At 40.4% G+C, this 24,972-nt stretch overlaps 1 protein-coding gene across 3 annotated transcripts in view; it reads right to left on the bottom strand.

Moving 5' to 3' along the window:
- Positions 1 to 24,972, bottom strand: part of vti1a (vesicle transport through interaction with t-SNAREs 1A) — a 116,370-nt gene that overhangs the window by 55,083 nt on the left and 36,315 nt on the right. The window lies entirely within an intron of this gene.

The raw sequence follows: 24,972 nt of genomic DNA, 5'->3' as shown, positions 1-24,972 counted from the left end.
TATGAGCCGTGACAATGGGCCGTATTCGTATGCTTCATCCTGTGATTGTAATTGAGGCAGACGCGTGACAGCCCCCCACGTGCCCTCTCCGAAGTGGCCTGGGGCATAGGGCATGCTGACAGCGGAGGCACTGGAGACAGTGGCACAGGGTCCTGGCCTGGCACGGCCATGGCATGGTACCCTTAGGGGCACTGACCCTCCCACTCTCAACCTACCGCAACTTTTGCTGCTTCACCTCTGTCACCAGGCATCTCGGAGGCTAACGAGAGGGCAGCCGAGACTGCTTAACAATTCCACCACATCCGTTGGCTGGGTATGCAAGCAGCTCTCTTTTTTTTCATCCCTACTGTCAGTGTTCCTCTCCCCCTGCTCTGAGACCTTTGGTGAAATAAGTGTCAGCCTGAGGAGACAGGCACTCATCAACACTTTATACCTGGGAGGTATATTAATGCTGTGATGGTTGCCTGGGAAGAGGGAAGAAAAAAAAAACCTTTGTCCTCGTAGTGAGATAAAGGACAAAGCCTTGGACAACTTTTGAGGATGTTAACTTTGGCAGTGTTTATGTGGATATAATGTGAAAGTTGTACAAGCGTGAGGAATCTCAATGATCACATGTACAACAGAATCTGTAAAAACAGCACACTTACAATGGAAATACCAATACTTGATCGTGTGTTTTTCCAAAAGAAGCAATATATATTTAAGTTTCTCTTGATCAATAACTAAGTGAGACAGATAGGAATTACATAAGGTTGGAGGGAGACAGAGATTCAGGGAGAGAACAAGCATGAGAGAACGAGTTAGTTTCTCTACACAGATCTTCCCCACCAGGAGCTTAGTTACAAATGAAACTCCACTTCTACAACAAGTGGAGCTGGAATCCTACAGGGGCCTTCTGGTATCCAGTTGGAGATACATAATTAAAGGAACACGGAGAGGGAGCATGTTATTACCAATGTTTTCATTAAGCCAAGTTAACACATCGGTCTCCCCCAAGACCGACAAACAAAAGTCAAGGAAGTGGATGGAATAGGATACCGTCTACTGAGGTCTGAAACTCTGCTCAAGAACAGCTCATATTAGTGCTGCTTCTGCATCTTCCTGTTCTGGCCACACTAATACTATAAAAACATTTAATTTTGACATCAGATATATTAAAAGCATGCACACGGTTGCTTTTTTCATGATATTTTCACTCTTTTCCCCAACATCCAGGCTTAAATTAGCCAGGATTTTTAAGATCAGGGACTGTTTTTTAGGCTATGAAAAATGGATTAAATGAAGAGGAAGTCTGGCCTAATGAGCTCCCTGGGCTACGGAGCAGCAGGGACCATGAGGGGAAAGAAGGGAGACGAGGCAAGCCTTTGAGGAAGAAGGGGCTGCAGCCATGCCCAAAGTGTGCCAGCTTCTCCTCGCTTTAGCGCCAATGGCACAGACGGCACCTGGGCAAAGCTTGGCCACCCTTGTCCTGTGCCAAAGGAGAAAAGAGGCAGAGCAGCAAGTATGTGTTGAACCTGAAAACTTCTACTGGCCATCTTGTTTTTCTCTGAACCACTTTTATATTTTTTTATTTTGACTTTTTTTTTTTTGCTGAATGGGAAATGAGGAAAAAAGTTTAATTTATTGCGTCAATATATGCCTTTCCAAGATGCAATATGTGCCTTTTTTATTACTAAAAACAAAAAAGGGGAAAAAAAGCATTTGTTAAAATTCTTAATATACTTACTGGTATTTTGGGGGCTTTACAAGACTACATGACAGCTTTGGAACAGTGTGTAGCGTACATAAATTATTTGCATAAACAAATAGGTAGTTGAGATAAAAGTTAAGATAAAAAAAAATACGTGCAGGACATATGGGCCTGTTTTCTCTGGCAAAGACAATAAACTGACAAGCTTGCCAGTGACCATGAGACTCGCGCTACACAAGGTCGGTCTGGTTCTTTAAGCCCACGGAATTACAGCAGTGGAAAAGAGAAGGTGAGGTCTGTGGACAAGGAATGTGGAGGAGGAAGGGATTACTCTGTCAGGTAGTGGCATCTGGATGGCAGCCAAAATAAAGAAAGAGGAGAAGCGAAAACAAAATAGTTGGAGACAACTATCTTTCACTCACCTTTAAAAGACACAGGTCAAAAGAAACAGAGAGAAAGCCAAGGAGTCAGAGAGACAACAAAACAGCAGCTATATGAGAGGACAAGAAGAGAGACTGGGGGGGGGGGATATCTGGCACATTCTTCAGCTACTTTTCCTGACAGCGATTAGAACCTGTCAGAGCCTCTCAACCTGCCACTCCTCTTCCCTCGTAGGAGGCCTGTCATTACAAATAGCCCAGATTAAAATACCACACTGCTGGGGCACAGGCCTTGACCCCCACCTACCCCACATTGCCAAATATCTACCCGCATAGTCACCTACCCTGTCAAATGGGAAAATGCAAGGCTAGTAATCTAAGAGGGCAAGGGGACCGTTAGGGAAAGTGGGACAAAGCAATGTGAACGCTGGTTAGAAATAGGCTCAAAAAGGAATACAGGGAAAGAACTAAACGCCTAAATAAGTAAATACAGATGTGATACTGAAATTAACATTTGGTTATCCCACTAATAAGATTTCTGATTTGTGTGATGAGCTGGATATTTGTCCTACGTCTGAGATGCCCAGCAAAGCACTTGCATTCGGCTAATGGAAACAAAGCAGCAAAAAGTTCTATGAGTTTTCAGCTCAAGTCTCCTGTACGTGTCACCTTGCATTTCTGTACAACACAGACATATGCAAACAGAGAATAATGAATCCAATGTGTCCCGGATCTATCTGGTGCCAATGCGAATCGTCTGTCCTGACACTGAAAAATGACCTATCTCAGCAAGATTTGGAGAGGAGGGGGTGCTGTGTGTGACAGTCCCCAGCACTGTGCTGACAGCCCAATAGAGTAGCAGAGGAAGGCATCATTAGGATTGTGCACACACACACACACACACACACGTATACAAATACACACATCAACGTGCAAATATTCATGTACGGAATGCTTGCATACACTCCATCAGACATGAAAAACTGTGCGCACGCTTGCCTGCACAGAAAAAAAAGAAAGAAAGCATCTCTTGACTGATATTTTCTACCTCAAACAGAGCATGACGCTGTGGCCGCTGTCATGTCGCACTATGGCTGAGCGAGTCAAGGCTAAACGCCACCAAAACAGACAGGGAAAACCGATTATATGACATGCGACATCTTAGTAATACATACCCTTAATAGCGTCGACACATGACTGAGCATAAGTCCACAGGCCGTAACATAATATAATACACACATCACTGCCATAAAACTTTATTGAAATAGATTAGCCTGAAATTACCTGACAGTCTTGTAAGTTATAAATAAATGTCCATATGGCGCAATAAAACGAAGCACCTGCTGTGGGATAGAAACCAATTGAAATCAGAGCGGATACCTTTGGTGGCTCTTGCAAAAGAGAGAAATGAAAAATTAACCCAGAGAGACTGCTACCATGTACATCAAATCAAATCTTGACCTACACTTCCCTTTTTTTATTTTTGATAATTCAAAATAGCAGTTAATTCATCTTTGATACACGGGCAAGTAGCAAGAAGACGGCACTGGCTCACCGTGATGAATTTAAATGAGCAAACCTGAGCTGACAATTCTGCTCATGAGCCTGTCCCCGGAGAGGAGATGACAACTGAATGATGTGTAATTAGGCACATCGCTTGTTTAATTGCACAAACAAAGGCTGGAGGACACAAACACTGGGAATAAAAGTGAATTTGCAAGTAATTTTAACATAAATGCTTCTGCAAAATCAGTGCTAAGATGAGTGTGATGCTCGAAAAAACAGTAAAACCACTGTACTTCTGCTCGACCTAACCCCTTCTGAGGCACTGTGACTTAACTAATGCCTGTTTTGCAAGAACTGTAATAAATCCATTCTGTTCTTGTAAGCAGTAGGGAGGAACTTTTGAGAGAGAACCTGTTGGTTTGTTCTCTATTCCTCATTATAGAAGAAAAAGTAAGGGGCAAACACAAGGAAGGACAGTGGTGACAGAAAAAGACAGGGATCTCGGGTGACATGTTGAGACATAAACAGCTGATAGTTATCTGTGCACCAAGCCCAGTTTATGTTGCTGTGAGTTAGGCTTACAGCAGTGATATCTGGGAAATTTTATGACAGACAACTGTCACACTGCCGCAGAGCTGTCAAGAGTCTACAACCAAATAACGGGTCATTTTGACTGCTGACTTTTAGCTATACTAAGAAAACTTGCAGCATACTTTATTCTATAGTTATGTCACATAGTGAGTACCCAGTCTTGTCTATGACTTGGCAAGAAAGCCGAAATTGCTAAAAGCATTTGCCGAAAGTTGTTTTAGCACCGTGAAACTGACAATGTTCCAGAAAAGCCCCCAATAGTGGAGTTACTAAATCCGAAAGTGGCATGACCTGAACAGAGGCGTGTCTTGCTTTGCAAGTCAGATCACCCCAAAACAGAAATTCCACCAAGAGGTAGCAGCGCTGTAATACATCCTGCATCCTCTTTGCTCCACTCAGGTCATGCTCTCCAAAAAAAAAAAAAAGTATGAAAAAGGCCCCTTGCCTAATTACAATAACAAACAAAAACTCTGCTTGGCAGATGTGCAGAATTCATACAGTATATCATACCTAGACGGCACAAGCATATAATGTATAATATATAGCCCACTCGCCCACCACATGTGAAAAATATGTACATATTCCAAAACAATGAGGTGGTACACAAGAGCAAGTGGCAAAAGGGAGAGGGAAGTAGAGCGCGTGTGTGTCTACGTGTGCAGACGAACTCCTAATAGTGACCCCATACCTCATCTCCAGGGCATAAATAAACATGTGTGTGTGAGCGCGCCTGTGGATTATAATCAGAGAGAAAAGGGAATCAAATTTATTCTGCAGCTGTCATTAATATTTCAGGGCTGTTACTGTAGCCCGTGTGAAAGAGCATGAATCATTAATTTAGACATCACCTCTGTCACAATCCCTTACCAGGACTGGTCCGTGATCCACCTTTGAGAGCGGTAAACAAAAGGTGGGTTGTGCCTCGTTTTTGCTGTGGTCTAGTTTGGGTTGTTCCTGTCTGGCAAGTAGGAGGAAGAGGAGGTGGAGGAGAGGTAAGGTGGTGTGCTGTGTTGTTGGACAAGTTGGCTGCCTTTGTGGTTTACCTGTGATGTTCAGGTGTTAAGCGAACAAGAGCTGGAAGGTGTGAGAACCACACCGGAGGCGGATGTTACTGCAGGATCAGAGTGAAGGTGTTGGTGCTGGAGCGTGGCTGTGCTTAGTTGCTTAATAAGTCTGCTAACGTGCTGATTCACTGAGGTTTTGCAACACCCCACATTGACCAGAGCACAGAACAGCAGCCGCTCCGAAACTGCTATTAACGACCGTGTTGGTTTCTCGCTGTCAACTTGCGATAAGAGCTCCAACAGCACAAACCAAACACTACTACTCAAACCATTAGTTTGCAAACCGGGTACATCAATAGCCCAAACAATGTGACAGGCTCACATTAACACCCTTATTCCAAGTCGATGGATGAACATCTTAGCTGTTGATGGATGGGGAGGTAACAGCAAGGTCTTATCAAACTGTCATGTGCCCCATACCTGCGTTTTTGATTTGTGTTTGGGCTTTGTGTGACGCTTGTCTGACAAGTGGAGATCACAAGGAGACAGGATCCATCTATCAGACCACTGATGCCACTGCTGCCGTCTCCAGAGCCTGAGGGCGTGGTGCATACGTAACGTGAGAGTGTCTGTGTGTTTTTGTTTGTTTCCTTGTATGTGTATGAGTGTGTGTGTGTGTGTGTGTGTGTGAGTGTATGTGAGAGAGAGAGAGAGATGGGGGGGGGGAGTCGTGGAATCTATGCTTTATATTTGTCTATCAGAAAACTATTGAGTATTTTTGCAGGTTTGTGCAAAAAAGCAATTTCATATGTTTATGTATGCTTTAGAATAAAATATACCAAATGTTAATATGTGTGTTTGTGGCTACCTGCAGAGTAGTAAGCCCACAGGGGCAAAGCGAGAAAGGATGACACTGATGCGATGTGTTGGCATGTGCCCTCGGGTGGTTTTGGTGTGGCTGTCATCTTGTTGTTTTCACACAGCTCCCCCCTTCGTCATACCCCGCATTATTCAAATAACGCGCCCCAAAGTTCCATAAATTAATAATGAATTCACAACTGGATGGATTGATGAACAGTGATGGAGAAGTATGTGTTTTTTAGTTGTTGTTTTTTTTTTTTTGGCACTGATTTCTTGTTGTTTGGACAAAGTCTTTGACAGGCACTTTTCTCTGGGGAGATTGAGCTTATCAGAAAAAGAAGTGCCAGGTTGGAAGAATGCTGTCTCGCTGAGCTGTGTGTGTGTGTGTGTGTGTGTGTGTGTGTACGTGTGAGCTGGTGTGTCTGTTCGAGTGCATCTATTCTAATTCAAACCATTGCTTGGCTTTTTAAAAATAAAGAAGTTCCACTCTCTAAAATAGTTATCTGGATAAACTCGCTGTGTTGGTCAATAACTTGAAAGACACAAACAAGTGTGTCAAGAGGTCAAACTCAACAAGAAGAGCAGAAAGATACACTACACATAATATATAATACAACCGAGTACAAAAACACACTTTCTTTGTATCTTTTCAAGCACACAAAGACACACACACTAACACAAACACAAGAAATTAACATGACAGAGGATTACATATTGGACCATTCACTCTTGAGCTTATTTTTCACATGCACACGCGTTACAACACTCCACCCCTTTCTCCAAGCAAATCTCCATAGCTTATGAGACCTAAGGAGGTCAACAAGCATCTAAAACTTCCTTGTATTTCCCCAGAAAAAAATGAGTGGGACTTGAAAGCAGCAGCAACTCGCTGACTCTCCTCTCTATAGTTCCTAAAGCCAATGCAGATCAATACGCAGCCATACATACCACAACTGGAACAACTCTTGTCAAAGGTTACTCCTTTTTCTCTGTGCTTCTCTCTTCATTTTAGCAGGGCGGAGGAGGATGAGGAGATGGAGGAAGAACAAATGAGAGGGAGAGAGAGAGGAGATGGCTACGGAGAAGTGAGAGAAGAGCAAGAAAGATAAACCTAAAATGATCCTTCTCTGTACTTGCGGAACTCTGTGGTAATGGGTTTTGACACATCGCCAGCAGGCCAAAGAGAGCGGGGGCTAGGGGTGAGTCGATAGTGGTGCTCGGCTGTGGCCAGAGGCTAGCAGCAGCGGCTAGGCCAAACCCCTGGTACTAGCATGGGCTGGGGGCCTGACCACTAATCATTATAAAGTCAATGAGTCCTCTAGCGCTTGCAGCTACGCTAGCCTTCCCAGGGAGCCACACCACCTAGTAGGGGCCCTATTGTGAACATAGCATAGACTACAGCAATATATGGCATTTAGGAATGCCGTGTTTTGATAAAAAGATAACGCTTGTACACGTTATTGAACTCAGGCGTGTGATGGATTAGTGGAAAACACCTGAGCATCAACTCGGCACATCAGGAGAAGAGAAAGTAAGAGTGGGAAAAATGTGCTGTCACTTGGATGACTGACGAAACACAATCAACTTTTTGGGATTTTCTTCTCTGGATGATTGAGCATGGATCAAGACACCTGAGCATAAACTTTCACAGAAATACAGAGCACCCACAAAAAAATCGACACACACTGAACCACACAGACACACAATAATTCATGATGTATGCCATGTCAGTCAGCAATAGTCTACAGCCTTTGATGTTGTGGCTCTATTATTAAGTGCTGTCCCTTCCGCTGCCCCTACACTGGACACAGCCTCTCCTGAGACGGCACACAAACCGCTCCCAATTCACACTGGGGCTGGGGCACCTCACCTGGACCCCATGCATTTTTTAATGGCTCAAACTGATCCTGACACACAGTCTCAGACTAGACTACTAAATAAGGCAGAGTTTCTCTAATTGGCAGAGACTTAATTTAAAGGAAAGTTAACATGAAGAGGCATTCATACTTCACAATGATATTGTCCATATCCAAATGTTTATAAAGTAAAGGAAAGATTGTGGTTGAAGATTGTGTGTGTGTGTGTGTATTTCAGTACTTATATGTAAATATATTTGGGAAGAATTAAATATCATGATAAAAGTACTTAGAGCCTTTAAGGTTAATTTAGAAAAATTTATCAAGAAAATTTTTTTTTTCTTTGTTGTAGGACACAAATCTGTCGGCCCACTGATATTAAGGAGGCGCACAGAACTCCTTGGGATCCAACAAGTGTTTTTAAGTTAAATGCTCAGGTTAAGTTTTTGATGGATAAGACAACTGTAAATGGACCGTCTAGTTTCTGTTTGCTTCAGTGAGATTTTGGTAGTAGTTTAGTTGCTGGAGTGGGCGGCCAAGCCTCTGGGCACCGAGCAGAGCACTTCAATTGTTGCTTCCTGGTCTGAGAGAGTCTGAAGGGCTTAGAGAACGAATGGTGCCAATAAAAGTTCCCTACAGTGATAGCAGAGACAAGTTGCTTCAATAAAATCACCATGTCTCTTAAAACTTAAAAGTCATTGCTGAGATTTAAAAGTTTTGTAAATAAAAAAAATAAAAAAAAAGAGAGGGAGAAGTATCATGAGCATGAAGAGCATAGTGCATCCTTTCTTTTAATGTTAGTAATGTAGAATAGTTACCGTAAATGACAACAATGCAAAACTTGCATATAGAATATTAGTGTAAACATATAGTATATAAAGTCTACTGTCATCATATTTGTATTCAGGTGATGCAAGTTTAATCACCACTTTTCATTAAATCATAATTAACACATTAGGTTTAAGTGTCATACATTATCACTGTGGTCATATTTGGCTCTTGAAAGTTGTGCAGGCCTGATTACACTAGTATATGCGCAAAAACAAAATTAAATCAATATCCTCACAGCTTCTTAGCCTCACTCTGATCAATATGCATGCAATCAAACTTTTTGCCAGCATTACTTCCACCACTATGCCCATCGATTGAGTCCATTGATCCTGGCGCTCAACCTCCTTTTAGAAGCAGAAGGTATGGATGTTTAGCACTAGAGACCCCATCTGGCCAGCTTTATGAACTTTGACCTTTGAGTTAATCCTCAAACAAAAGAGAATAACTTATTGGAACCTATACAGTCTGACCTAGAGTCATCCCAGTGCGACAGATTCAAGCAGGAGGGTGCCAAAGCAGACTAAAACTCAGACCGATACCCTCTTCTTGGCCCGGACTCCACTGCAATAACTGCAGCATCAACAAGTCTAAAGATGATGACACATAGACAGGGCTATCTGGAGACACAGAACTGTAACTCTGCTGCAAGTTTGTCAAGGTAGAGCCAAAAGAAGCACTGAATGAACATGACAGATTAGATCAAGTGATGATGAAGACAAAGCAGGGCAAGGGCAAAGAAAGAGAGACGGAGGGTCAGTGAGGGTGGGGCAGCCAGAACCAGGGTCTGGTGGGGGGATTGGCGTTCAGTGAAGCTCTTTACTGATGTGCCGCTAGGCTCTTTGAAGGGATTATTAACACATTTTGATTACTCTGGTCCAGTTGTCACAGAAAATATAACCTCCATCAGGACTATAAAATTGGAAGCCCTTTTCTTCTTTAGTCTCTCGCTTGTTGTTGCTCCTTTTACTCCCCCAGACCCTCCCAGTGCCCTGTTCGTGCCTGACTCAAAGCAATCTACTAATTACAGTCTCAGACATCTTAAAGAATAGGCTGTCACACCATTAGTTTGATAGGGAAAAGGAAGCCTCTTCATCACACACACATATATCAGCGAACACAGACACATACACATTGATGCATCGTAACAGGCCTTACATTTGAGTGCACATTTTATGGCTGTTTCGCAAACATATTTGTGCTGCTGGTACAGAATCATCATTACAGCAAACCTTAATGTGAAGAGTGGAAGATAATTGATTAATGGCTGCCACTTTTTAGACAATACATAATAGTGGCCTTCCCAATACGGCCAAATCAATTTTAACCTTTGGAGATACATTTCAGTCTCTACAACTCTAAGAGTCCAAGGAGACCAGTGGCTCAATTACCTCAATGCCACAGTGTGAAGGGCTAACTTTCAATTGATACTACTAAATCTGACACATCCACCACGTCCAATTAATTGCCAGGTTTCCCATGCCACCGGTTATGATGCTGCGCCACATCCTGCTTCACCCATCAAGACCAGCGGGGTTCAATTAAGTGTTTGTGCTGATGACTTATGAGACCAAGCCAGCTTTAACCACCCCAAAGAAGGGAACACAAATTAACACTTCGGTATACGGCAGATTCAGGCATTTTTCCTTGTAAGGTCAACAGCTGTCATTTGCAAGCAAGTAAAGTGGTCATAATTAAAGGTTGAAAGTGTTTAACTATCGATGTATACTACTAGGAACTGGCCATATTAGTAATAGCTCAGAGTCTGCTATCATTAAGGTTGAAACCCTCATCTAGAGCAGGGATGTCAAACTCATTTTACATGGCGGGCAACATGCAGCCCCCTTTGATGTGAAGTGGGCCAGACTAGGGAAAATACACATGTAATAATCTTGTGTATTAATAAACATGTAACATTGCAAACAAAGGTTGATTGCTCAGATTGTTCTGTAAAATTGAAATATAACGTTTTTAATTCAAAGAAAATGTTCTTGTACTTTAATGTAGTATGGATGCCAATGTGGGGGGATCTTTATGGGGAAAAAAATCTATAAATCTTATGAAAATACAGTTTAAAATCTATGCATTCAGTCACATTTTCTATAGCTGTCCAGTGGCCCACATTGGAGTCTTTGTTGGGTTGATTCTGGCCCCTGGGCCTTAAGTTTGACACCCCTGTTCTAAAGTGTCACAGGGGCGAGGGGTTTTCCAACAAATATTGAGCAGGTAGCCCATCTCAGAGCTACTACTCCTTTTGTTGCTATATGCTACATTAATCCAATATCGTAACAGTTCTGCTATTACAAATAATCTAAAATTTATACGAATTATGATCAATTACAAGCAGATATAGTTCTGTTTACTTCATGCACATGACATGAATTTAAGACTTGCTGTCAGATGACAGCTGAGTTAAGTTTATTAAGGGTGTGTCATTTCTTCACAATGAGTGATGAAGATGCCCATATTTAAGTAAGTAATGGCTTATGATATGAATTTTTGGATGTTTGTCACCACAGCTATAACAGAAAATTAAACATTTTGGGAAAAAAATGTATCCTCATTTGTTGTGACTCAGTATAGCCTCATAATGTGTATCTATCAATGCCATACAATGGTTTTCTTGTCATAAGGTAATATACTGAATTAAATTACAGTAAGCAAATAAAAAAATATATATATATATAAATCTGATGACTCAACCCTAAAACTTTTCATAGCTCAAAACTATATTTCTACCCAGAGTTAAATGTTAGTATTATGCAATCAGAAGCAGCTTGTTCCCAAGATTCTGTGAAATGCATTCACAGTGTGGAGAAAAATCCCCCGATTTAATGCCAGACTGACCAGAGGAACGCAATTCCTATTGAGTTTGAGTCGATTTTACCTTAAAAAAAAATAAAGCAGCTGACTTGATGTCTTGTTAGTGTTTGTGCTTTTGACTTCTGAGATGCACACGCCTACCCAGCTTCACACCCTGTCACTTCAAGCACAAATGAAAACGATGCTAACAGACAAGCAAACACATTTCCTCCCTGAATAAAGCCTCTTTTCCAGGAACCGAGTTGAGAGATTTGTATGAAAGGAAAAAAAAACCATTAGGAAAACAAAAAAGAAGGAGGAAAAAATGGGAAACAAACTTTCAATGTCTGGAAAAGAAAGGAGCGCATCAAGCAAACAGAAAAGTGGATTTTACTGCAAACCTTAGCATCACTTACTGCGATAAGCACAGCTAATACATGAGAGAGAATCCTTCTCTTTGTAGACTATTAACTACATGTTAATGTTTGTGAAATGTATATTCATAAACAGACTGAGGATTGAGCAAATGGGCCATTTTCAAACATGCACATGATCTATGGAAAGTGCCAACACAGTTGAGATCAAAGAGTACAGAGTGGGAGAGGTAAAAGTAGGCCAGGCCATGGCCTGGGAGAGAAGTGGAGAGGACACAGAGGGTAGTGAAAGAAAGAGAGAAACAAGCCTGTGTGGATGGAGGGAGAGAGATAGAAAGAGAGGTTGGTCCCAGCCTGGGAGGAGCTCAGGTGTGAGATGTGAGGAGGTACCTTCTGTTCATGGCTCTGAGGCCCCCGTGCGGACAGAAGAGGGGCCCAGACAGACATGGGCCCCTCTTGTTTGGCCCAAATAAATCCAGGTGGCTTAAGACGCATGCTCTTGTCACTCAACACAACTTCAACCCACACAAATATACAGACACAGACACACAATCACACCAATGTGATGAAATGCACACAGTTTAAGACACTTGTGTACTCTGCGTTCACTGAAATTTGAACACTTTTAAAAGGCGAGCACGGCTGACCGCGTAACAACATCAGGTAGAAGATTAAAAGGTCTTCAGGGAATTTCAGATGAACCATATGAAACAAATTCAATTTTATTCATCAAATGTCATAAGTGTACTATTTAAATTATTATTTCATAATATATAAACTAGTTTAATGTACTTCTTTTGTTTAGTACATTTCACTTTTAAGTTAGTTTTACTTAAGCAAAAGTGGATATTCATTTCTTTTTTTATAAAACAGATGCAACATCCAAGCGTAAGGTGTTGCAGAGGCAGGAAAAACATCAAAGACAAGAACAAACAATAGATACACTGTACTTGAATCTCATCAGCGGGGGGAAAAAACCCAACAAAAGTGTCCACACTCACACTACAGCACGGCCCACGAAAGGTCCAATGTAAACTTTAAAACATATTGAAACAATACACAATTCGCTTGTAAAATGACCACCTTCTAAACAGCTTTATATCAGAGGGATCTTTGATTTCTTTTCTGCTGTTGATATTTATGATCACTGTAAAACAAGCAGGACTGGACAGATGGACTGCAATACGGAATAGAGACCTGAGTACAGTGTGGCCACACGTGTTCTTCCTGATGAGTTTACAGATAGGATGCACCATATCTGACATCTAGAGCAGCAAAGGAGGCATACAAAACATGCAACATGATAAAAGATAATAACTTTTTTAAAACTGTAAGAGAAGTGACCTGCATTCCTCCAAAGATCATCTTGACAGATCCACCAAAAATCTCAACTTCCTGGCAAGAAAGATGCTCAGACTACTCAAATCAATTACATCAAAGATGGAGCTCACATATCGAGACTTGTTAAGTTAACTGTAGTCACATTGCAAAGGTAGGGTGCCGGAGCCATTGCTGTCACTTGATGACGGTTGCGTCTAAATTGGGAGTGAAAGTCTCCCCAGGAGAGATGGGTGAACCTGTCACGGAAGACTGAGGGAACAGAAATGTTCAAAAAAAAAGTCTCAGACACACACACACACACACACACACTAAAAGACAATATCTCCATATGCTTAAGAGCTTAATCATCATCACCATCATCTGTTCAGTCCTTTAAGTGTGTGCGTGTGCACGAGCACGTGTGTGGTTTACATGAAAGAAGGACATCTGGAAAACAATTATTCCAAGACACCCTCACACACACATACACTCACACACACACTTATTTCCCTTTGCTCTATATTTGCATGAATTCCATACATCTGGCCTTTAAGAGGCAATAACAATTATTCATTGAGCCGGTTGTTAAAACCCAAATGCAACCGTCCACTAGTCTAAACAGCTCATTAAAATAGCACAATACCTCACTTCAAGCACACAGGAAAATTGGCAAGCAACTCTATCACTGCAATATCATATGGTTCTGAATGTCCATTCTGGATAATATAATGAATTCAGAGTAGCTTTGTGGAGAAAGTGAATGTACTGTATATTTCTTTTTGATTTTCTGGCAGTGTTTTCACTGCACTGCCTTCTTTGTCTGCTCTCTCTGCCCATACCGTCTAAAATTTAGGCAAATTTTTTTTCCAGGTTTTCTTGATTTAGTGAATTTTGTAGTTGCTCGATGCATGTTTATTTATCTCACAAGACATTTGCCTTAATAATGAGCTAAGAGTTATTGTAAAAAATGGCCTAAAGCATGAAAGATGTGACCACAAAACCCTACAAAAGAAATGTAAAACTAAAATAAAAAAAATACGATTGATAAAAACTTAAGTTTCTCCGTTTTTGAGATGAACCTTAGTCTATTTTCTATAATAGCTGAAAGTTAATGGGGAATCACAGCAGCAAAATGCCAAGAAAATTAATAAAAAATGTCTGGAGAAAGTACAGCCAAAAATTCAAATACAAAAATACCAGTAAGCACTTCCCTCCTGTCAGATAGTATTCACCAAACATTTTTAAAAAGTCTACATCGATGTGTCAAGTCTGTTCTGTGTAGTCATAACCACGCACATAATCACATCAAACCTAAGATGGGCCTGACCAAGGAAGGTGTCCCTTAGGCCATCTTAGCCAGTCCTTCACAACTGCACTTTAAAAGATGGGCGACAGTACAGTACGCTGCAGTTGGCCTTGATTGATGATTGAACAACCCAAGATCATAGATGTGCTCAGGGAGGACTTGCCGGTGCAGAGCTGTGCATGCATAAGCCCTTCAGGACTACCACTACATACATCATGTGGTGAGACTGACTGATGTGAACATGGGGAATATGTAGACCACTTAAGCGAAGCTTTCTACGTGGCAGTCAACAGTCAAAGTTGACTAAAAATTATTACAGGGTGGCTTTGTTGTTATAAATCAGATTTTATCTGAGAGTGAAACAACTGAGGTGCAAAGACACACACACACGCAGACTCACACGCACACACAAAAGCGCACATATTAACTTGTGCTGATATCCTTGACAGGCGAAACTACAAAAGCATAAGCCAGTGGTAAATAAATAAGTTCATGCTGTCTGCATACATTTTCTTTTTAGGAACTCTTGGGCTCACGTAGAACCGTCCAAAGGATTATGTGTGTGCATTCGTGCATACACAGAGGCCCCCTTTCAGCACCTTCTTAGAGTGAAAACAAGCAGTGCCTGCCTCCTAAAGCAGCTCAAGGGCGCGGCCTATCTACCAAACGATAGAATGCATGAGTGGAAATGTGCTTCGATTCAACCAGCCGGCCAGCGTTCACTCAGTACCTTGGTTCATTTATATGGGAGTCAAACTGTTTGTACTGTCAAGGTTAGGTTATTTAGCAGGGGAACAGGAAAAGAATATAGACAAGTTTCAGGCAATTTAAAGTTCTGTCGACTCCTCCACCAACTGTGGTCCATAAGAAGTGAGCAGATCTGAAATGAGACCAATTAACTTCAATCCAGCTGAGGATCCTGGACAACTGTGTGAGACCTGCACATTTTATTCCCCTGAAATGCCTTCATTTAAAAAAAAAAAAAAAAAATCCTCACCAGTAAACACAGCAGCTAATTTTCCCTGATGTGAGATCAGATTTTTTATTTTTTTAAATTTGGTCAATTTTGGTGGAAATGTCATCTCGCATATAAATTAAAAGGACAAGGTCACCATGTTGCATGTGGCTCGCTTTGCTCAAAACTGTGATGCTGAGTCTGACGTCCCTCAGCAAAATGCACATGCACGCACACACAAACACACTTTATCTGCACACACTGCACTCCTAAGGTTACCCCCCAGGACAAAAGCTTTACCAACCCACTGACTGGCAGATGGGGCAACCAGCTGACATCTCAGCCCGGCTCCGTTTCATGTTCCCTGGGTGTCTTAAACGGCCGGGCACCCTGTCTGATGGGCACAGGACAGCCAAGGAGGAAGCTCCTTTGACAGAGGAGGGGAGGTGTGATTCTTGTGGCAACCATTGAGCGAAAAAGGAACAAGGACAGACGGCGATGGCTAATATGCGCCACTCTGTTTGTACAGTATAATTGTGTGCCTTGCAGGGTGGGGACTGGATGTGTGGGGGGGGACGCCAGGAATGTTTATAGTAGATGCACATTAATAACAAGCTAATGACGGCATTTAGGTCCATATGGTTTTCTAACAAAAGATCAAAATGTTTCCTTAAGGCTAGAGCCACCACTTTACTGTCTCAAAGATCAAAATCAGTCATACTTTTTTAAGAAAGACCAAGTAATTTAAATCTAATAGCATGGGTATTGCTTATTCTATTGCACATTGTATCTATTCTAGACATGACACCACAGGGTCTTCATGTGGGCTACATAAAAAAAACATCTGTGTGACTATACGAGAAGTGACACAGTGCAGTCATCACTGACTAACAACAAAGCACCAGCTACACCATTTAAAGCTAAAATAAGTCAGTGTTGTCGGGATGTTTCTTTAGACTTCCTCACATGGAACAGGTTCTTTAAAAAAAAACTTGTTTAAAATTCTAATAAACATTACACACTAACAGTCATTTTATGACCCTATAATATATGGACACTTGCTGTATTAAAATATTATGACTGTTGTTATTGGTGTCATCACTGAGAGTAACAGTGTTAAACTTTTATCTATCATTTCTGTATCTCTGTGAAAGTAATATGAAAAGGACAGCAGTAATTAATATAACTATTAGTAATTTATTTATTCTTAAGTCTATATATCAAACTGTGGTGTGAGACTATTTTCAAGGGGGAAAAATAAATACACTTATGTAAATGGTGTGACAAAATTTGCAAAAGTCTCCCCAAAATTTGTATTAAATTTGGCAGCATTGTAAAAACAAACAAACAAAAACATTTATAGAAAAAAAAGTGGGAAGTAAGGGTAAAAGTGATGGAATAAGGTATAAGAATATACCATAATATGTTTAAATTAAATGTATTCTACATTTAATACAATTATGCAAGGCTTATTTATATGTATTAATTAATTTAATGTATAAGTGTTTTTTAATTAGAAAATTTAGACAAAGGCCTAAAAATAATATCAATTATGCAGCAAATAAATGATAGCAAAATACTTACATTATTATACTCTACATTATCGTCTGCTTACTACTGTGCTGTAAAAATTCAATTTCATGTCTGAAACCTAAACTACAATCTTGTATCATTATTTATTATTCTTCCTGCTCTGAAAATGTTTTTACTGGCTGGCAGTCATGCATGGCTTACACATATACATGTCAGGTTTTAAAGCTGCTAATAGGATTTTTAACCATTTGTATGTTGTCATGTGAATTCAAATGATTAAAAGGTTTAATCAATTATTAAGAAGTAATGTCTTAAGTGCTGTGCGATTGTTTTAAGACCCAAACAGAATATTGCAAGGGACCCATCACAGGTGCATGGCTCAATTCGTCAGATCTTATTGTATAACTATGTGCAAAGCATAAGGGAAATGTTATGGTAACGGCACCATCTTCCCCTTAATTTTCACCCTTAAAACACTGCTGAATCTGCATCAAAAAATTGCCCATTTATGTCTGCCAGCTTGACAGAAGACTCACTGTGAAGAAACACTGCTTTGTAGTATAATGCCTCTTGCCTTTCTTTTTTAAATATATATATATATATATATATATATATATATATATAAATATATAAAGGAATGGTTGTCACTTTAGTGCACTGTCAATGAGAACATGTGTAAGGGAGGTTTACTGGTCAAAGAGAAGCAAGAGGATTTAAAAAAACAAACAAACAAACAAACCAAAAAACCTGGTAAACAAGTAAAAAACATTCAAATATTTTATGTGGATCTTTGTAATCTCCTTTCCATTATTTCTATTTCTTGCTTCTATACAGCAACCTATCCACTCACTCTGATAAATGTCTAATCTCTTTTCTTTTTTACTCCGTTTTCGGGTTTTAAATGTCATCAATCATCTTGTCATTCACTGCGTCATTCTCATCACTCAATTAATTTTTCTGTTAAAAGGTCCTCAGTTGACAAAATAGCACAATTCCCTCTCATTCCCACTCCTTTACTTTATTTCAGTTTTTTTTCTCCTTTTCTGTTTTTAATATTTCAGCACCTCAGATGTAGCGGCTCTTTAAAGCACCCATGGGGGCCCCGAGTCCGCGCTTTTGTCTCCCATTTCCTTCTGAAACAGTTTTTCTTTAACCCTATGCGGCTCTTCACAGTTGTTGTCTTAGCTCTCTCCTCTCCGTCGCTCTTTCTGCTTTCTTTTTCTCCATCTCACCCCCACCACCCTCCCTCAGTTTTCTCTGTGTCAGCCAGAGGTCAATGCTACACTTTTTTCTTCTGCATGCGAGAAGGCAGGGGGTATCTTTTTAGTTATTATAACCTAAAAATAGAAAAAAAAAACTGATTTAAGGTTGGGACGATGGTCTCTTTTAAGATATAGTGTCTTACCACAATCTAGCATTTGGAGGGTGTTTTGTATCTTGAGATAAGGATAAGATTATATCAATAAATGATTTGGATGGGGTTTGATCAGGAATCTAAACCAATTTACAAAGTGTCCCAAAATGACTTAATTTTCATCGTCTCAAGGACATTGTTCTTTAATGAAATTGTGTTTTCTGATTAAATAGACTAGTAAAGCGCACACAAAAAAATGCTATTTGCCGTAGTTGGGGACATTGCTCATGGTTTGCTATTGAGGAATGCTAATCAAGCAGTTGGGCTGCCTGTGTTCAGTTGCAATCACTGTGCTGGTTTAATCTTTAGTTAATAAAAGATTTGAGTCAATGTTGCTTGGTCAATCTCATCTCATATCCATCATAAAGTCGCTAAATGTGTATAACGCTAGTGATTACGTTTTAGGGCCTAGCTTAAATGTTAAAATGTGTTTAAAACCAACATTTCTCTTAAAAATGTTGTCTGTCGCTCTATTTTTTTAATTTATTTATTTTTTACACTTAGCAGGAAAGCTCCAATGAGCTCTCTAGTCAGATCATTACTTCCAAGAGTCTCATTATGTTGAGCGCCTTGTTGAAGCTAATAACTGACTAAAGGTCTAATTATTAGATTTTCTCATAATTTTATTAATGCTAGCTCACACTCTGTGGAGACCTAATGGAGGAACACAAGGAGGCGAGGAGCAGCTGTAGTAGCTGGTGGACGGTAAGCTTAACGGAACAATCTTTGTTCGTTCAAGAATTCTTGATCTATTTTTGGAGAAGGTTCATTTAACTTTGCAAAAACATGTCACTTATTTCCATTTTTGTAGTCCCACAAAAGCTCGAACTAATATTTGGATGTTTGCAGTAACACCTGTCGATACACAGGGAAACAGAGACTTGCCCACGCACGTTCAGGAAAACAGGCGCGCGCACACAAACACATACTTGAGTCTGTTGGTTCAGCTCTTCCATTGAGGGTCCGTATGCTAGCTGGCCATTGTGAACGTAAGGCCTTTTGTCTGGGCAGCCTGAAACTGGTGATTGCACCTTAGCTACCGCAGTTCAAGCGTAAACAGTGTTTTCATGCCCTACGATATATATACACTGTTGCCAGTGGACCCCTAAATCCCTGGAACAGCTGAGTCCTAGGGTGTCAAAGATAATGGCGATTTATTGCAGTGCTAGGCTTTCTCATTGCCCCTCCCGCCCCCCATTTCCAATCGTCCCTCCACCCCTCCTCCTCCCTCAAACAGATTAAAATTAAGCCGTAAACATGTGAGGATGGAATTAACACATTTAGTGAGTCTCCTCTTCCCACATCCCATTTTCGCTCCAGAGCGGCTGATCCCCGCTGCCAAACGTGGGTGCAATTTTAATGACTCGCGACGTTTTTGAAGTCCACATAAAAAAGCGTCGCTCGCCGTTTGTGGCGGCGCTAGATATGACTGGGCCACGGCCGGCCATGATTGGGGGGGACACACGCCGCCGATTCGGACTCCAGGCTCTTCGATAGGATCGGTGTCATTTTCCTCTCCACGATAAGACGCCTTGCTGACAAGGTCCGATTAGGAGAGAAAAAATCATTATTGCTACGCCTTTCATCCACCGGGGGTTTACCGATAAACAGCTCACCCACGGCTAGATTTTCTGAGAGCGAGATGTTATGCGTTGAAGCATATATATTTAGGAAATATGGTTTCAAGTTAAATTTTGGCAGTGTTTTTTTAATGACTGTTTTCTTTTTAAATAGCTATAGAAAAACGTTTTTCGCTTTAAAGCACATTTCTTTAAAAAGACCTCCTTTCTCTTTAGCTGAAAATTCAAGCTGTGAAATATTTAAGTCCTGGCTCTCGGCTTTATTAATCAAACAATTATCAAATAACTTCATATTCTTTTTGAACACAATACAACATGCCGATTGTATCGGCCTACAAAAAAAGTGATCTATTATGCTGTACCTCAAGGAAATCCACTTTAGCAAAGTGTCCTTTTAAAAAGAGAAATGAAAAAGAGATGCTTAAAATATTAAAACTACATTGCAGAACAGAGAGAATAAACTAAAATAAGAAGTGAGAAAAGATTCAGCTACATGCTAATAAGAAAAAGATTTACATTGCATTTAATGTGTGTATATAGTATGCTTTTTAAAAAATATATATAAAAATCATTAAAGTACTTACTAATACAAAATAATTCAAGTATAAAATTGGGTTGCATTTGCAAAACAAACAAACCTAATTTTCAAACTAATCTCTTTAAATGTATTAAAATTGTAAAATAATTGTCAATTTCCAAAAATACTAATTCCACTTAAATACTGATTAATTACCTATTTATTTGTAGGATTTTTATTTGTGTAAATCAGTAAAAATGTAATAAAATATTCTACATTAACAGCATGTTTTGAATGTTAAAGAATTGAATAAAATGTATTGAGGGAGAACAACAGCCTCTGTTTAATATAAAAGTTGGTGTTCATAAACGTAACCGGCTAAGTCATTTGTTAAGTGTTTGCTTATGGATTTGAGGCGACGCTTTGGTGGCCCAGCACCAAAAGAATCATCGAGTCTGATCTTTACAGGGAACAGGGAGAAATAAAGCGAGCGGGAGAGACACAGAGAAAGAGACGAAGATGGAGAGGGAGAGATAGAGAGTCGGGACAAATGTGTGTTGTGTTACTGGGCCACTCCAGCACCCATGGACTCTCAGCAAGACTCAAAGCCACACTCTGCTTCAAACGAGAGCCATGAAGATTTTTTTTTTAATGTTTACAAAAACATATTTATTTATTTCTCGTCACTCCGTCATTTATCTATTTATTTCTCGCTGTCCCAGCACCCCTTGCTCTGCCACTGGAATCCTGTTCGATGACGCCGACGTGCTCACCCTCCCCTCTTTTGCCCCCCCACCCCTCTTTTAATACCACTGCAGTTGAAAATCAAACTGCTCTAAAACAAATTGATGTACTCTTTAATATAGTCGTCACATCATCACAGGGTCCTCACACGTCTGCCTTGGTGACAACTGCAGGGCTGCTTAGCTTAGCCCAGCGATGGCTGCCACTTTGTTGGTCGCTTCAATGATTTATCACAAAAAAAGAGAGGGAGAGTGTGAGAGTGGGAAGCGAGACAAAAAGGGAGAGAAAGAAAGAAAAATCCCCTGGATCATGACTGAGTCACTGGCACCTTTGATTGACAAGGTCTAATCAGCTTATCTCCATCCTAATAAAGTTGATAGCCTGCAGTGCTGCTCTCTACCTGGCATGGTGTGAACTTTGGGCTAGGCTGGGGCCCCTGGGGGCTGTACCCCAACCCTCTCTGCTTATCTAAACGGGGCTGAAATCAATCCCTAATGAGCTGTTTTCATTTGCAGGATTGATTACAGGCTCCTAACACCAAGAACACTCACCTAAGAAGAAGTGTCTCAGCCTCTTGCTGGCCACCTTTAAAATGCAGAGCAGCAATACTTTTGTCTGTGCTCGTCTTTGTTTCAGCGGCTCATTTTGTTGGCATTGCTAAAGTATTTGTGAAAAGCATAAGGAGGGATGAATTTTCAAAGTAAGTTTCCTTAATATTTAATGCGTGATTTACTGAACTGGACACTTTTTAAATACTGCCTCTGGTTTGTTTTTACAGTAAACTTGTATCTATTATAAAATTACCTTTAGAATTACGCTAGATCGCTCGCCTTAGCGGTTCTTTGCAACACACAAACATGCTAACAAAATGAATTCTGCTATTACAAAGTTACATTTCAACCTTAAACTATTGACGTCCTCACAAAAGTGCAATAAAGCGCCATCAAATATTTTAATTGCTGAGATAACACAAATTAATATTTCAGTTTTTAAATTAAGAGTTAAATTTTTACTATGTAAAGCGGAATTTATTTTTAAATATACATATATATTTTTTATAGAGTCATATCTTTTCAGAAACTGCTAATCAGTCTCTAACCTTTAATGAATAGAAAGGTAAGGCAACAAATCATTGCAACATGGATATGTTGGACAACATGCTATTTTCATTCTTAAACAAGCATCATGAATCATTCAAAATATCTTCAGCTTTGGCGGGAAGGACTAAAATCCAGCATGTCTTTGATTTAACAACATCTCCAAAATTTGACAAGCCTCCACGTTTGGGCATTTCAAATGCCCCTGACTCAAATGTCTTTAAATTGGCTAACTGCATGCCCTCCCTTTTTATTTACTGCCCTCTTTAACTGGGCTAGCCCCCATGTCTGCATGTCTCTATGCCTGGGCTTTCAAGTCAGTGCTCTTCACTAATGAAGTTCTATACTTTATTTATGAGACAAACAGAGAACCCTGTTTCTTGAGGGTGCGTGTGGTAAATAGCTCTGCATGCCCAAAGAGTCTCCTCTATATCCCTCTGAGGGCTCTCACTGCTTTTGGCAAGCCTTTGTTTCACAAAATACACTAGAGACACTGAGAATAGAAGAAGAAAAAACTAAAATATCTATGATAAAATGATACTGTGTCAAGATTCATCTTTTCTTAGAACTAAGAGTCTTCTTTTTTCTCCTTAAATGTGACCTAGAAGCATCCTGTTTTTTTTGTTCCTGGTCATTAAGAGAGATATTGTCGGCGGTGAAGAGAAAAGGGGGCAAAGAGTTTCTACGCCATTTCTTTGTTCAGGATCTATCTCTTTGAAATATAATGTCTTTTAGTTCCACTTCCCCCATTGGTCAATTGTAGTTCTTAAGGGCTACTGTGTCATTGTGGATGGAGAATGCAACTTTGAATTACTGCAAAATAACGATGCTAAACTGCTCTTGGTAAAAAAAAGTAGGGCTTAGATGTCTAAGAAGAGTTGAGATGTGTGGCAAGAGTAGCATTTACAGTATGACTAGAGAATGTCTGATTGGAGAAACACTTAATGCTCTAATTATTCTTGTTAAATATCCATGGATGCCACACCTGCATTTGAAAACACAAAGCTTATTCCACAACAACTGCCAATGGCATTTCATAACGCTCATGAATAAAGCCTAGTACTTGCAGGACTTGGATATTTATTTTGTTTTGTACTTGATGATGTGAAAAAAGAACAAACAACAATAAACGGAATCTTTGGTGGGCTGTAAAAATAACCAAGTTCAACACAAATCCAGTTTCCTTAGTGTACTGTGTGACTCACTAATCTGGCAGGAGTATGGACTAAATAGTGCAAGATAATATGAAGATGTCCGGGAAGCGTTGTAATGCATCACAGTAGGACAACAAGAGAAAATATATCATTTGAAACGGGCGAACAATTCAAAAGAAAAAAGAAATAAAAGAACTTTGGATCAGATGGTGAACTCTGTCAAACTGTATTAACCGAGTAGATAAATCTGGCTTCCGAATGTTCATGCCAACACTTTTTATTAAATTTGAGAGCTTGGCAGATTAGTCTGGTAGAGAGCTGCGTATGCCGCGTGGATCTACGTTCCTTGTTTAGATGTATTCTCTAGCTGACCTGGAGACATCGCCATTTCAGGTTGTGCATCTGAGCGGAGGGCTGGTATCGACAGCAGAATAAAGGAAGGGGTCATGGATTAAAGACACGGGGCGAAGCTTCCCCACCAAACCACAAACATACCCCACAGCTGGTGTGGACCGAGCCACGTGTGTGGGACCGAGGCAGGATAAACGGGCATTGTTCTTAGCTAGCTGCACGCACAGTGGATGAGACAGCCACTGGTGACACAGGGTCAAGGGGCATGTGGCTGACTACAGCGGGAGAAACCGCTGGACACAGGAGGTGCTCAACACTGCTAAGTCACCATACACTTCTTCACCAACAACCAAGCTGTGAGGCAAAACATCAAAACGAGTCACTGTGAAAGCTGCGGCAGGGCGGAACAAAAATCCGCCGGCTGTTGCAGAATTCGACACCATCGAGAAACTCTAATAACGTCAGAATCATCTCGGAAATTTGAATCAACATTTTTAGGCAGAGAATGCAGATTGTATTTAGGAATTTGTGAATGCAAGTTACAGGGAACATCAAAAGCCAGTGGTCTCCGTGCAAACCTGCCTTGACTTGAATTATTAAATCTGTCGATGTCGCGCACACCAGCCGCCCCGCGATTATAGTGTAAATTGACAAACTTTTTCAAAACTACAACGGAAGCCACAGAAAGCTGGTTGATACTTCAAGAATGAGCTTTGATATATCTCTGAGGAATACACTGCGCCTCAATAATGTGGTGACTGTCAGGAAGGAAGACAGGGAGGGGGGGGGAAAGAAATATGCTAACTGGTTAAATCTATTTAAGATCCCAATGAGATTTTTTCCTATTTTAAGATTAAAACCATCCTTGATAATGAGGAAAAAAAAGGTTTGTGTGTTTTTAAGAGGATTTATTTAGAAAGTGATATGTTTTTATTTTCTTTCTTGTACGCTCCTGAATTAAGAACTTCAGGAGGAATGCTGACATTGTTTATTTTCATAGACCCCCTATCTGTTTGTGGAGGAAAAAAAAAAAGAAAAAAAAAGCACAGCACCACCCACCAAATGCACATGCATACATAACACACACACACACACACACACACACACAC

The sequence above is a fragment of the Perissodus microlepis genome, chromosome 8, assembly GCF_051167445.1.
Source record: "Perissodus microlepis isolate ML-2025 ecotype Zambia chromosome 8, ASM5116744v1, whole genome shotgun sequence".
Classification (NCBI taxonomy): Eukaryota; Metazoa; Chordata; class Actinopteri; order Cichliformes; family Cichlidae; genus Perissodus; species Perissodus microlepis.
The sequence above is the reverse complement of the archived record's forward strand: the minus strand, read 5'-3'. Positions and strand labels throughout refer to the sequence as shown.